This window comes from Lissotriton helveticus, assembly GCF_964261635.1.
Source record: "Lissotriton helveticus chromosome 1_1 unlocalized genomic scaffold, aLisHel1.1 SUPER_1_unloc_4, whole genome shotgun sequence".
In the NCBI taxonomy this organism is placed as follows: domain Eukaryota; kingdom Metazoa; phylum Chordata; class Amphibia; order Caudata; family Salamandridae; genus Lissotriton; species Lissotriton helveticus.
Window position 1 is genome coordinate 2,408,458 of NW_027611681.1, and position 14,397 is coordinate 2,422,854.

The 14,397-nt window shown below is 48.3% G+C and overlaps 1 long non-coding RNA gene across 1 annotated transcript in view; it reads right to left on the minus strand.

Moving 5' to 3' along the window:
- Positions 1-9,159, minus strand: part of LOC144806020 (uncharacterized) — a 36,321-nt gene extending 27,162 nt beyond the window's left edge. The window contains exon 1 of the long non-coding RNA XR_013605650.1: positions 9,085-9,159. This is a non-coding gene — a long non-coding RNA (uncharacterized LOC144806020). The remainder of the gene's footprint in view (positions 1-9,084) is intronic.
- Positions 9,160-14,397: the final 5,238 nt, after the last annotated feature.

Consider the following 14,397-nt stretch of genomic DNA (forward strand, 5'->3'; position numbering starts at 1 on the left):
ACTGGAGGTAACAGGAGGGCTAGTTGGCCCTGAGGGACAGGGCACTGTCGCAATTAAAACTCACATGTGATTAATGGCAGTGGTCTGCATTTTCTGAGACTCTGGCTTTACTGCCTCACTGATGAGTGATCCTATTCACTTTCGGGTACTCACTGACACCCAATGTGCTCCTCAGCCCTTACCTCTACGCTCAAAGATATCAATTTATAATAGGATCTTCCAGTTAAGCCGTAGGCTAGTTAGTCAATTCTCTCTCTCTCAATCTATGCAGCCTCCATTTGTAACTGCTTCGACTGCCTACTCTTTGGAGTGCAGACCGTTGGCAATCAAAGTCTTGTATCGATCATGATTACTGGACTATTTATACTTCACAGATGTGCCTGAGATTACTCTGTGGCATACTTTTTCCCCAAAACAGCAGTCTACAGACAGCATTTGATTGTGAGAACTAGTTGGCACTGAAAGTCGATGTATCATTCTATTGTGAGATAATTTCAAACTGTTTATCCTGAATTTTTTTTAATGGATCAATATTGCTACAAGTGGTGTAATTGTTTTGATTTTCATTAGTAAATCCCGTACAAAAGACATTGCTACCTGCGCCTGGTTATAGTTTTTATGAAAAGTATGTATAGTTATGAGAAAAAAACCTTTAACATCACAAATTCCTTCACTGAGCCTTTCTTCTCAGTGCACTTTACTTTCTCTCCTAACATGTCTCTCACGAATGTGGTCCCTCTTCTATCCTTTTCAGCCTCTCATTCCCTCACTCAAGTGAACCTTCATGGTCTTAATTTATCTCTTACTTTCTCTTTCTAGCTTCTCACTTTCTTTTTCCCGTATTATCTCACTGTTTTCTTTTAACTCTCTTCCTCTTTTTCAACAGCCTTTTTTTCTTTCAATCTTGTTTTTTTCTCACTTTTTTTCTTGCTTTTACTTTTTATGTCTCACTGTCTGTTGTATTTTCGCTCTCTTGATCTTGTTCTCTTCTAGCTCTGCTGCTCTTTTTCTCCCTCTGTTCTTCTCTCATCCTCATCTTTGTCTCCTTTTATCTCTCTCTTCATTTTTGCCTTATTTGCTCTTCTTCTCAACCATTGCCTGCATCACCCTCTTTCTTTCCTCTTTTTCACTCTGTTCTCTGATACCTTTGGGTTTCCTCTTGCTCTCCATTCTCATCTTTCTCTCCCTCCACCCTACTTGCAGAGTGTGCACCTTTAAGCACTCTGAATAAGTGGGACATCATATCTGACAATCTCTGGCTGATATCCATCATCTCACAAATTCTAAATGCTAACCTTTGACTTTTTCACTCTATTCTAAAATTCCCTTGATTTTGCAGTCACTTTCATGTTAATTTGTTTCTCTTTTGCTCTGGTTCTTACCCTATTTCATTCTCTCATGCTATTTCTCATATAAATGGTACATTGACGGCTCCCTTCTCACTTTCACGCGGAATGAGACAGGGCGGCCCGTTGTCGCCTCTGTTGTTCATTTTAGCCACGGACCCACTAATACGGCACTTCCAAAAGAAACACCTTCATAGGTGTTTACACTTTACCACCGGCCCATTGTTAGTATCATTTTATGCAGATGACACGATTTTATATGTATGCAACCCCCAGACTAATTTGGATCCTCTGGGAGACTGACTTGGGTATTCCGATCACAGACGAACAGTGGGCTGCCTGCTGTGCAGTTACGAAAAATGTCTCCCTTAATAGCCGACACAAACTAATACACTTTAAGTTTCTTCGTAGGATATACATTACCCCCTCCAGACTCCACAGGATAGACCCTGCCAGACTGCACCATTGTGCAAGATGCAACGCTCCAAATGCAGACTTCGCCCACCTCGCCTGGACCTGTCCACGCAAACACTCATACTGGGTAGGAATACATAAGATAGTGAGTGGCTTGGTTAAGGTACCGATGACCCCCTTGCCCGAGATTGCTCTATTGGGATATGTAAAGCAGTTCCCACCGGCAATTTGCAGGTTTGTTGCCATAAGCTTACTACTGGCCAAAAGGGAGGTATCCATTCATTGGGGTGGCAGAACAGCACCATCGATAAAGGGATGGCTGAAGAGCATGGCGTCCTGTTCCACAAACAGCGACCTATACGCAATAACGGTCCCCCCCACCTCCAGGCCCAAAGATATCTGGGGACCTTTCAGAACATACCTAGAGGCGCAGCGACAAGACCCCCTACCCAGAAAGAACAGGGCATAGTCCCAACAGGGGTGGGTTAGACTGTCCCGAGATACATGTCAATAATCAACTACACCGGATGCTAAACTCCTTTTTTTATGTCGGTACAGTTGATGTATCCCTATGTCATGTTTGTAAACACCGTTTATGTGAATTAGAGTCAAGAACGATTGTAACAGAAAATATGTTAGCAGCCGAGGGACTTGCTTTATGTAACATGTGATCACTCTGCAGCATTGATTGAACCCTTGACAGTGTGTATTATGTCTACCTGTACTTGCCAAAGGATTTTACTTGTCCTAGTGTACTTCTTTACTCATACCTAAACGCAAAATAAAGTTTAAAAAAAAATAAGGGGTCAGAGCTCACTGAAGCCTACCCTACGCCCACACAGGAGCAGCAATCATTAGTGAAGCAGGTGCAAGGAAGCTCACCAAGGTGCAATTTCTGTAATCAGATGTAGGATAGATATATAGCCAATCACCGCTGCATGCAAGACCGTCTGTCTATCAGATCGGATAGATGGCTTTGCATACCCGACGAGACTACATGCTAGGACTTATCAAAGGCAATAATCCTTTCAAGATTTTAGCTGAGTGGATGCGATGGTGATTACCAGCTTATTGATATTGCATCTCTTAATAAGAATAAGCGACTTGGTGTTCTTCAATAAAACTATTTCAATATGGATCGAAGGAATTAAATCAATCATGAATGATACGGTGATTGCCTATATATCTATACTACATCTGATTACAGAAATAGCACCTTGGTGAGCTTCTATAAAAGACTATTCCAACCCTGATGAAGTCCATGTTGGACGAAACACGTTGGCTGGGCTGATGCATTTGAGTACAAATAAAGAATACATTGAAAAAAAGAAATCTCAAGACTCTGCGCTGTATTTTCTGATTTGGTGGAACTTATAATATTTTGTATAGTTTGCAAAGGAAATGAGGTTTAATTACATGCTTGAGCATAATTGATTTAGGAATCTAGTAATAACTGTATGCTCCTTTTCAGAATTTGACAATCCTAGTCAGTATAAGGCACAAGCAAACCCCATATTTAAACTGTGGTCAACCCCCTGGTAGCTTGGCACAGAGCAGTCAGGCTTAATTTAGAGGCAATGTGTAAATATTTGTGCAACACTTCAAACAGTAAAACAGCGTAAACAGCACACAAAATCAACAACAGGTTAGAAAAATAGAGCTCAATTTAATCAACAAATCGAAACCCAAAGACAAAAATCCAATCAGTATAACCGGAGATATGAATTTTTAAAGTATAAACTTCTATACAGCACCTAAAAACATAAAGCGTCAACCGAGGCAATCTGGTCATGCTGGACCAGGTTAAAGTAAAAAGTTCAAGCTAATCACGATGGAGCGCGAATTAGATAGAACCCCAGATTAGTTCAGCTGAAGGTTTTACCCTCTCAAGTTTTGAGCCAAGAGCCCCGTTCGCATTGGAGAGGGTCGCAGGGAGTAAGGAGAGAGTTGATGGCGGTGGTGGACATGGCACAAAGAGCAGGCCAGGTGTCGCAGAAGGTCGGGCTGGAGCTTTACGTTGTTGGTCTTCCAGATCGATTGATGCTTTCCGTGCAAGGGGATAGGCAGCAGGGGCTTGTGCTGAAGTTCCGTGCGAGCAGTGGGATTCCGGTGCGAATGGGCTCATTTCCACTCATGAAGAGTTCAAAAGCTTGATTTAGGAGCCCACCGAACCACAGCAAGGGTCTAGGGCCTGAGAGGCACCTTTTGGGAGCAAGGAACGCGCTGAAGACTGGTCCAGGCACTTCCACAAATTGAATGGGAGGTCAGGAACAGCTCCAGCCCTCACTGCACAAGCTTCTGTTGATTGTAAATACAAGAGTATGGCTTTAACCTGTTTATTGCAGCGGCAATTCCGCTGCGGTGTGGGCGTTCGAATGCGCAGGCGGGGCCGTGTCGGCTAACGGACGTGCGCAGCTCTACTGAGGTAGTGCTTGCGACGGCCGTTGGCCAACGCATGCACGCAAGGGTTAAAAAAAATATTTGCTGAAAACCCCAGATCAGCCAAATTAAAAGATGCTCATGTGGACACACTTGTGTCAAAAACTTATTTTATAGATGAGGTCAGCAAGTGGGTAAAGTCTGTGGTTGCGGTGGCTCAGGAGAACGGTAAGAATGTTCAACTTGAGATTCGCGGACTACGGCGGCATTCAGAATCATGCCTGAAGCCTCCAAAAGCAGCCCGCCGGAGCCTGAGGAATTGCCAGTTCTGAGTTGCAAGCTGCAACAGTCTTTAGTCTACAGACCTGAGGACGTGTGACTGGGAGCCCCAAGGCCACGACGAGCCTCCAACAGCCTGGTCGCAGGGCATTGGATTTATTTAGGCATTTTTTATAGCGCATACTTTACCCAGCGGAGTCAGAGCGCTTTACAATAGAGCGAAGTATATAGGATTAGATATTATGGTAACATATTTACAGAGTATAAATCCACCAAAAATTACACGATACAAACTAAAGTTGGAGCGATTAGGGTTCCAAAAAAACACATTGAAGAGTTGAAGCGTAAGGACAAAGTAGTCTCCAGTGAGGAACACGAAACAGTCAATGCCTCCAGGTTGTGTAGGTGTATTGTTTTGACCCCGCCCCCACAGCCACTGACCACGCCCACGTGCCCTGCCCCCAACTCACAGACCCCGCCCCTACTTCCACAGGCCCCGCCCCCACAGCCACCACACCCACATGCCCCATCCCCCCATTCACTGACCCCACCCCCGGCAGAGGAGGAGCATTCACACCCACAGGCCCTGCCCCCCACAGGCCCTGCCCCACACCCACAGGCCCTGCCCACACATTTACTGACCCCGCCTCCAGCAGAGGAGGAGCATCCACACCCACAGGCCCGGCCCCTACTGCCACAGGCTCCGCCTTGATACCCACAGGCCCCGCCCCCTCTCAGGAATCATACGTTAATGCTCTTCCACCACTGCCTCGAGTCCTTGTCTCCCCTTACCTCTCTTGTGGTTTCGAGGGGGCAGTGTCGGCCTGGTGGAGGGGACACACCGAGGGCCCCACATGACAACAAAGCGCGCGCTGGACAAGGGCCGCCCTGATCTGTAGCTGCGCATGCGCAGGACACTCAGTTTGTCACAAGTGCGCATGCGCAGGATGTCTGCTTGTTGTGGCCGCGCATGCGCTGAGAATAGCGGAGCCCATGAAACATAAAGAGTGTGTAATTGAGCAGCCCGCAGGGAAGCACGGCCTGGAGAGTCCAACCGAGAGGGGACGCAACTGGGAACGTCCACACTGTCTTCCATTCAGAAAAACTGAAAACCCCAGGACTTAACTAAGAGCGCTGGTTAAAGAGGTCTTGATGGGTTAACAACTGCGCATGCGCTGGGGACAGACACTGCGTCCCGCAGCGGAGCACGAGCTAAGAAGGGCCTTGGATTAACAACTGCGCATGCGCTGAGAACAGACACCTTCAAGAGGGCCTTGTATTAACAGCTGCGCATGCGCTGAGGACAGACACTGCTCCCGGGCCTTGGATTACCATGAGCTCCTCACTGCCATGCCAGGGACACTGCAGCAGCAGCTCCAAGCAGCAGGAAGAGGGCGCACAGAGGGGTGAGACTCTGAGACACACATGCAAACAATCAATCAATACAATCTGTATTCGATCTCTTAAATACAGATCATAAAAGCACAATTTAAATCAGTGATCAACAACCAGCCCCAGTTCATAACAAGTTAAAATCCTAGAGCAAGTAGAATTATCTAAAAAGAACATCAGATAATTTTTACAGGACATTTTATCCCATAAAGTGCATCATGTGCCTCATAGACCGAATCCAGTTAGTTTACATCAAATTACTCATTTCTGCATATAATTATTAGTTAAAACCAACCTCGCGCCTTTCTCCTTTTCATACAGGCCCACAAAAAGGTGGCTACCACAGACAAAGGGATCAGGCAGAGATTTAAAGAAGTAACGTGCCACCTGGCATTGTTTAAAATTGTGGCGCTTTAAAATCGAAAGGATACATTCTTTTCTTCCTGTATTATAAAACACACAGAACAAGACTAGGTGCAGGTCACATTGGGGGGAATGGTTGTGGGTGGGCACCGGCCTCCAGCAACAAAGCGCTCCCAGCGCTAGAGGTAAAATAAAGCGCTCCCAGCGCTATAACCAGAAAATAAAGCGCGTCCAGGCGCAAATAACGCGCTTCCAAGCGCTAGGAGGAGGCAATTCCAGCGCTCCCAGCGCTAGAGGACAGCACAAGTCCAGAGAAAGTCCTTGGAATGCAGCAAGATGGGGGGGCAAGGCTGGGCCAGGGCCCTGCTCACTGGGCCCTTCAGGCAGGAAGGCAGCCCCTCACTCTATTCACTAGGCAGGCTAGGGTCGTTAGACGCGCCACAGGGGGCGGAGCCAGCATTGTGTGGGGAAAGCCCAGCCCTATTCAGGACCCAGGTGCACTCCTCCCCAGCCATCAGCACGCCAATCTCCACACTCACCACCGGGCAGACCCATCATGACTCATGGAGCCTGGCATCCCAGCCAGCTCCAGCCAATCACACGCCAGCACCTTTACAGCACACACACAGCCATGTCTAGAAGTGGCACTTCCACACTAGACACATACACGCCGCATACATCATTTCGCAGCATTGAATCACACGAGTCCGCACATACCAGACTCGAGCCTGTACACCCCACGCATCAGGAACTACCAGGGACACATACATTCCCCATGCATTCCTATGGGAGGGCAGGCCAACCTTACTCCACGCACTCAGAGTGCGCACGCACTTTCCACTGGGACACAGTGAAAGTGCGCAGAACACAAAAATCACCATCACTAGGTCACCATTAAAAGCAAAAAGTTTAGGGGTGAACCTGCTTGAAGGGCCAAGTCCAACACCAACCATGAAGAAAATGCTAACCACCGAAGGGAAAGAATGGGACATGTTGTTGCCACTCGCCCTCTTTGTTATTTGAAGCCAGGTTCAGAGAAGCTTGGGTTGTTCTCCCTTTGAACTTCTTTACGGGAGACAGCCACAAACCTTGCTAGAAATGACAAGAGAAGCGTGGGAACAAGAGAAACAAGAAGAGACACAACACCATCTAGAATACACCCAAAGCCTAAGAAACCGCATACAGAAATTGTGAGATTTTGCTCACAAAAACCTAGAAAAAGCTCAAAGAAGCCAGCAGATGTCTTACAATAAAGGAAAGAGGTGACAGCAGTTACAGGTCCATGACTGGGTGCTCCTATTCCTACCTTCCTCTATACGCCAAAAACGGGCAGAATGGAAGGGACCATATGACGGTCCTGAAAGGGTAGGCCTCACTACTTACCGGTTACGCCTTTCCTCAACCAAAACCCAGATATACCACATAAATCTACTAAAGAAATGGTTGGGACCCCTCCCCAAAGACACCCATTACGTTTTGCCTGACTCAAAACCCATTCCTTCAACATTGAATAAATTGCCCATAAACGAACATCTAACAGAGGAACAAAAAGTGTCTCTTCAGACCCTCTTAGAGTCCTTTTCCTCCATCTTTTCCGACCTCCTGGGAAAATCAACAATACTGGAGCATGCCATTGTTACCCCACCAAATAAAGTAATAAAACAAAACCCCTACAGAATACCAGGCGTTAGGAGGGACGCAGTTCCTGACGAAATAGAGAGCATGTTACAACTAGGAGTCATAAAACCTTCCAGCAGTAACTGGTCTCCCCCATTGTCATAGTTCTGAAACCTGATGGTTCCATCCGTTTTTGAATAAAGGTCCGAGCAGTCAATGCCATCTCGGAATTTCACTCATACCCGTCGATGAATCGAGAAATTAGGCTTAGCCCAATATATAACCACATTCGATCTTACAAAAGACTATTAGCAGGAAGACCAAGAAAAATCGCCTTTAGCACCTCTAATGGGCTATACGAGTTTACTGCACTGCCTTTTGGGTTACACAGAGCACCAGCGACGTTCCAAAGACTTATGAACAAAGTTTGCTCCCAACATCAAGAGTACTCCTTAGCCTTCATAATATTTAGCCCTAACTTGGAACTACATCTCGTCCATTGTGGGAAGATATTCCAAGCACTTAGGACTGCAGGGCTCCACGTGAACTCCAAAAAGACCAGGATAAACTTCACCAAAGTCAAATATTTGGGCTATTTATTGGGAGATGGGGCTATCGCTCTGCAACAAGAGAAATTGAGAGCAGTCTTAGACACCCCCTTCCCTCCCACCAAAAAAGGCATTAGATCCTTTTTGGGCTTACAAGGCTACTACCGCTGGTTTAAACCCAATTATTCTGAAATAGCAGCACCACTAACCGACCTACTGAAGCAAGAGAAAAGGAACTAAGACTTGGTAAATCCTCCCCAAGCTGCCAGAAAGGCATTCCACGAGCTAAAGTGAGCCATAACCTAAGGCGGAGAAACCAGCAGGGAAGACCGGAAAAACGGAGAACACCGAACAGCCTTCCGAGAGAGAGAACTGGAGCCTTGGGGAGGTCACAGCTTGTTGGCGAGGAGGGAAAGTCGAAACAGAAGGAGACCAGACCTCACTGAAGGACGTGGAGTTACCACGCCATGGCCCCGGAGTGACGTGTCTCTTACATGTGAGTGGGCGTCTACGGGGCTTTTGGAAAGGGGCTGAGTCAGAGAGGGATGGGAGGGGAGGCCGAGGGGTGAAAGGGACTCAGGGAAAAGGAAATAAGTGAGACGGAAACAAAGACATGAGCAGAAATCATTGGCTACTCTTTTTCTTTTGGTTAATCCAACCTCTACCCCCTTCCTTCACATTTATGCATAGCTATTATTTATCCCTCACATCCTCCCTTGACTAAACCATAAAGCAAAAACACTTACCTGAGCCTTTTCCTTCTGTCTGAGGGACGACGGCGGCCGAGGCTCACCTAAGGGACTGAAGTGGAAGACCCTGTGGGAAAGAAGAATACAAAAGAGACAATCAATCATTGTGATTTCCTGTAATAATAATAAAAAGTGCATACCAAGAAATTATTCAATGCAGTGTGCTCCTTCTTGACTGACTCTTCTACAACGGGGAGCTACATACTCTCCCTACAGGGAATGGGAGACAGACACACAGAGACCAACAGACACACACAGACACACACAGACAGACACACACACACACAGACAGACACACAGACACACACAGACAGACACACACACAGACACACAGAGACCAACAGACACACACACACACAGACACACACAGACAGACACACAGACACACACAGACACACACACACAGACACACAGAGACCAACAGACACACACAGACAGACACACACACACACAGAGACCAACAGACACAGACACACACAGAAAGACACAGACAGACACACACAGACAGACACACACAGACAGACAGACACACACACAGACAGACACACACACAGACACACAGAGACCAACAGACACACAGAGACCAACAGACACACACACAGACAGACACACACAGACACACAGAGACCAACAGACACACACACACACAGACACACACATACACACAGACAGACACACACACACACACAGACACACAGAGACCAACAGACACACACCCACACAGACACACAGACAGACACACAGACACACACAGACAGACACACAGAGACCAACAGACACACACACACACAGACACACAGAGACCAACAGACACACACAGACATACACACACAGACCAACAGACACACAGACACACACACAGACACACACACACACACACAGACACACAGAGACCAACAGACACACACAGACAGACACACACAGACAGACACACACAGACACACACAGACACACACACACACAGACACACACACAGACACACACAGACCAACAGACACACACACACAGACACACAGAGACCAACAGACACACACACACACAGACACACACACAGACAGACACACACAGACAGACACACACACACACAGACACACAGAGACCAACAGACACACACACACAGACAGACACACACACACAGACACACAGAGACCAACAGACACACACACACACACAGACACACAGACAGACACACACAGACACACAGACACACACACAGACACACACACAGACACACAGACACACACACAGACAGAGACCAACAGACACACAGACACACACACACAGACACACAGAGACCAACAGACACACAGACACACACACAGACACACAGAGACCAACAGACACACACAGACAGACACACAGAGACCAACAGACACACACACACACAGACACACACACAGACACACAGACAGAGACCAACAGACACACAGACACACACACACACAGAGACACACACACAGACACACAGAGACCAACAGACACACCCACACAGACACACAGACAGACACACAGACAGACACACACAGACACACAGAGACCAACAGACACACACAGACATACACACACAGACAGACACACACAGACCAACAGACACACACACAGACACACACACACACAGACACACAGAGACCAACAGACACACACAGACAGACACACACAGACAGACACACACAGACACACACAGACACACACACACACACACAGACACACACACAGACACACACAGACCAACAGACACACACACACAGACACACAGAGACCAACAGACACACACACACACAGACACACACACACAGACAGACACACACAGACAGACACACACACACACAGACACACAGAGACCAACAGACACACACACACAGACAGACACTGTGAGAAGTTGGCCTGGTAGGGGATGTTTCCAATTCTGGAACCACCTACTACCTGACCAAACAATCCCCTTATGGTGTCTGGTTGTAAGTCAACCTTATTAGACAAGCTATCCTAGGGGTAGCATGGACTAAGCAGCCTAAAGGCTTAACTTAAGAGGTCGTGTTAAGCGAGCTGTTTTACCACATACAATCCTGTAATACCAAATGAAAGGACACCACACAAGTATATATTATAAAAATATATGTGTTTATTACTAAAAACAATCCCCAGTATTCTTTATGAATAAAGGGGCACAAGCGTTAAATCAAAAGCACTGTTTAAACATACAAGTTGCACAATTATGGATGAGGGCAGGGGGCCACTCAAACCATATACTAAACAAGTGGTATAAGAGAGGCCACTCGAACAGTGGTTAGGCCTAGGGCCTAGGGAATCGCTGGGAGCAGTCAGGACAAGCAATGCTGAAGTCGGGAATGGCCCTCGGGATTCGGGAGATGTGCGGAAAGCGCACGCATGCACCAATGTTAACCAATGGTGCGTAAAAGTCAAATAGTTAAAGTTTAAGGACACTTCCGCTGAACCTAGAGGAACAAAACTTAACACACAGACCCTAGAGGTGTGCACCAGTGTGGGAACACCGGCGGAGCAAAGTTACCTCACCCACAGGAAGTGGGTGCACAGGGTCGAAGTGGCGTCGGGTTTTGACACGCAGGCTCTTGGTGCTTGAAGCTGAAAGGGCTGCAGGCAGGGTGAAGACGAAGTGTCCGGTGGAGTCCAAGGGTGGACTCAAGTTGTAGAGTACCTGAAAGCAGAGGGGACAGAGTCTGGGTCACTCAGCAGTGACCAGGGTGGAACCAAGACGGAACCAGGCAATGTCGGGCGCAATCAGGTGGTCGTCGAGGCGCTTCTCTTCGCTGTCACGTGGGCTCTGGGGCATCTGCGACGTCCAGGAGCAGGTCACGATCTGTCCCACGCACGCTCTCACCGTCGGTGCAGTCGGCTTCCGGTTTGGAGCAAACAAGCCTTGGTAAGAGCAATCCACGCGGGATTGGAAGATGGCGTCTCACTCGGACCAGGAAGGTCAGAGTCGGGGCTCCCTTTCAGGGGAGCTGGTGTGGATCTGGAGCAACCAGAATCACGAGTCTTCTTTTGTAGTTCGTCGGCACAGTGACCACAAGCCAGCTGGCAAGTGACCGGGCCAACGCGTTGAGCCAAATCGTGCCAAAGGGCCCCACGCAGCACTCGTCGAGTGTGGAGGGCTGAACTTCGGCTCAGGAGTAGCTCAGGGTGGGGGCTTCTCAAACCCCGGTGTACAGCTTCGAGGGTCACTCGTGGGCTGCACAGTCAGCGTCTCGTGGTCACTTCAAGATGGCGTGCCCCACGCTTCCGGTCGCCTCCACGGGTCTCAGCTTTACAGGGACTGTGGATCGGGCTGTTAGAAGCTGGGCAGGCTTGATCTCGTCGATCTCAGTCGCTCGAGTTCCGGCGGGAACTGCAACTAAGTAGACGTCGAGGGCTGGATGGTGCCTGCTGCTGCAGGGTGGTCACTCCTTGACCACAAGGGAGATTCTTCGGGCTTCCACGTTGAGATGGAGGGCGAAGGGTCCAGAATATCGTTTCAAATGTTTCTTCCAGGAAATCTGATGTGCATTGGCACTGCTCCCACTCTTATTCGAATCTGGTGGGCGTGATTACCTGCTAGGTCCCCTCCTATGGGTGGGACCCAGGAAGTGGGTGGATACACCCCCTTCCTTTGATCCAGGCCGCCCTGGCACGAGGGCTGGAGTGCCCCAGAACCGGTTTGGCCGGATTATGCAAGGGGCAGCCTTGTGCGCCCCAGGCAGTGTCTGGTTTCTTTCAAACCTCCCTGCTACAATACACTATCGCCTGTCTGGAGGGCGGTGACACCCTCCTGTGACAGGAAACCCTTTGTCCAGGACCCCCTTGACTGGGTTTCGGTCAGCTCCAGGGGTCCAGACATTTGTCTGTGGCAGAGGCATCCATTTTGTGGATCTTAAGGCCTTTGGAGAAATCAACCGCATTAAAGTGAAGTAACATGTCTTACCCCTCTAGAGGGGTGGAATGCCATCCCCGTCGCCAGAACTGGCGAGGGGGATGGTATTCCAAAGCGTATGACACCTTACACGACATGTTTTGATAAAGCCAAACCAGAGTTGCTAAATAACCGCGAGGATTATAAGGCACTTAATAGTATATGGTATGGCATTATCCTGAAACAGCTTAGGGATTTGTTCCCGACGGCTGCAGACAGGCTCAGCTCATGCTAGAGCTCCATCTCACATAAAAACCATGCACCCAGCCTCCAGGATTGGTGAGGCCTGTCTATAGGAGTGGCTCACAGGTTTACATGTGTCCAGATATAGGTTTAGACATAGGTATACTATATCTAAGCAAGGGGTGTGTACACCACCTTACCCCAGCTGAGTGATCAGCCAGTTGTGTCAATTTAAGAACCAGCCAGGGGTGGCAAAAGATATGCTGCAGCCCCTGGTAGGCCTTAGTGGCTCCTGTGCCCTGTGCACCTATAGTGCATTCTACAGGGGCTGACAAGGAGTCCATTTCCAATTGGTATGTACCTAGGGTACATGGAATCCATTTTACAGAGAGAGCAGATGGCCTGGGGCCCTGATTAGCAGGGAACCAGGTCAACTAAGTCAAAAAACCAGCTAAACACAGGCAAAAAATCTGGGGTAACCATAGTCAGGTAGCCACCTTCCTACATAACCCCCCCCCAAACGAAAGGAGATAAGGCTATCCTTGGCCAGGTAAGCCTATATTGCCTGAGTGGCCATATAAGGAAGTACCTGCACTAGCATGGGTACCCCCTGTCTCATGGTCCACTAAGCAGTCCCTCACCCTTTGGGTATTAGAGGGTCTCCACCATAGGGAATCACTACCTTGGGTGTGTTTATGCAAAGTTAAAGGCTGGTTTGGATATGGAGTATTGAAGTGAGGCTCTACTAATTTAGGGCTTAGCTTCCTCCAATTATCTTCCACCATGTGTGCCTTTCTTTCTTTAACTGAGTTGCACTGTGCTCTCAGGGTCAACCTCTGGCTACCTAAAGCTGGAGGCTGGGTCCCTCTGTTTGGCTTGCTGGAGGGACAGTTCAGGTTTGGGCCCTTTGGGTCCCAGGTTTGGCTGTGCCCAACAGAATCCATCTGGGGGAGGTCCCTAACTGTTTTTAAGGGGGCTCCCTCAGGAGTTTTTAAAGTTTTCACCTTACTAGGGCTACTAGTTTTGGTGCACCTAATCTTTTGATGGGGGTGCTTTATTTGACAGGGGGCCCTCTGGGTCTCACTGTCCTTCTTGTCCTCTGCAGCCCTGGGCTGGCTAAGGCAAGGGAGAGAGGGGCAGGTTACCTGCTCCAGACTGGGTCCCACCTGAGAAGGGTCCACTGACATCAGAGGTTCTGTCAG